Below are 1,591 nucleotides of genomic sequence, written 5' to 3'. Positions count from 1 at the left end.
TACCAAGTCCTCATTTTGTATCATTTTAGCCCTTCTAGAGTCAAGGCAAATTAGATTTATTTTTTAGGGCAGAATCAGTGCAGAAATTTTGACTGAGTAACCACGGTATTTGCTAAGGCATCGAAGTAATGCAAGTTTCTCATTAGATGTGTGCCGATCATCTACTAAAATCAAACGAATCCAATCTATCTCAGCTCCTCTCCTCTACAACAGTGCACATGTCCAGACTTCCCAGTAAGTTATGGCTACACTGTGGATGCCAAGAAGTTCCTCACATCGCCGATCTCCCTGTTAGTCCCACACTGCTCTAGACAGCGCTCGCCATCTGTGGACTAAGCATGCATGCAGACACACAGAGCAATGTGGACAGGGCAGGAATTAGTTTCCAGAGTTGCTCCAATGCTGCTGACACTTGGTATTAACACACCTGCATAGTCTCTGCCTTAAAGATCTGTGTGACCAGGAGCATGCTCATTCTAAAACTCAGGTTATTAAGAACTTCGGCTTCCACTGGGGTCCCTCTTTCATGTTGACTGTCCTGGAGCACTCTAGAGAGGACCACAAGGCACCACCTGCATCTTCGAACTCACTCTGAACTTGCGAGTAATTTGAGATCGCTCCTTCACAACCAGTCAGGCTTCCTAGGCAGAGGCTGGTGACCAACAGCTTAGTTACAACCTCAGGTGGGACCCTGATGCTGCCCAGTGCTCCCTGATTCTTAGTGCACAGAGACTGGGAATAAATGTTTCACCTGTCAGTTTGGAGGCTAGATTTTTATGCAGACATAAATGACTAAGATACATAATTCACTTTATCTGGTTAATTTATTCCTTGTAAGTTATACACTTACAAGTCCATATTTCAAAAGAAACAGGGAAGGTTATGCTTTGAAGATTACACTTATCTCTATGCCTTTCATAGGTATTCTGAAAAACAATAACTGTCAGCATCATGGGTTTGATTTTCATCACTTTCTTTTCTTCCCTTCTTTTTCTTGCTAATATAGAATATATTCTATATTGTATTTATTACAGAGTAAAGTAGGATATTCTCAAGGAGGTGGGAAGAGCCCATGTTGTGATATAGACTTCCGTTGGGGAGGTGTGGACAAATGTGTGCTTGCTCCAGATAGGAGTTAAACACAGACCAAAGCCATGAACTACAAAGCCAACTTAAACCAATGAGTTTAGTGCAGTTCCGTGCAGGAGTGTAGGTGAGGGCTTGCTTACTGGAGGTTGGAGGGCTCACAGGCAGCTACATCACTGAAAATCCACTCCAAGAAAGATGATCACTCATCAAAGCTGCATCCTGGGGACTCTGAAAGACTTACAGACAGCTTCTCAGGCTGAAGGGTCTCTTTCCTCACCAGTCCTTACTACTTATACTGGCCTTGGGAGGAAAAGGCCTTGCAAGTCCGCTAAGTTGCAGGGTGCTCTTGAGTCTTGTGAGATTGTACTTCCTGTATCTTAAGAAGCCTTTAGATTCTTGAGCCATATCAAGCTTCCCTCCAGGATGGAATGTTCTATATCGAAGGGAATTGCTACTCAATGGAACATCACCATAATGTTGTTTTTACTACACTTTTCACAGG

Source organism: Microtus oregoni, unplaced genomic scaffold (assembly GCF_018167655.1).
Source record: "Microtus oregoni isolate MIOR12 unplaced genomic scaffold, Mior012 000025F_ref0000491, whole genome shotgun sequence".
Taxonomy (NCBI): domain Eukaryota; kingdom Metazoa; phylum Chordata; class Mammalia; order Rodentia; family Cricetidae; genus Microtus; species Microtus oregoni.
The sequence above is the reverse complement of the archived record's forward strand: the minus strand, read 5'-3'. Positions refer to the sequence as shown.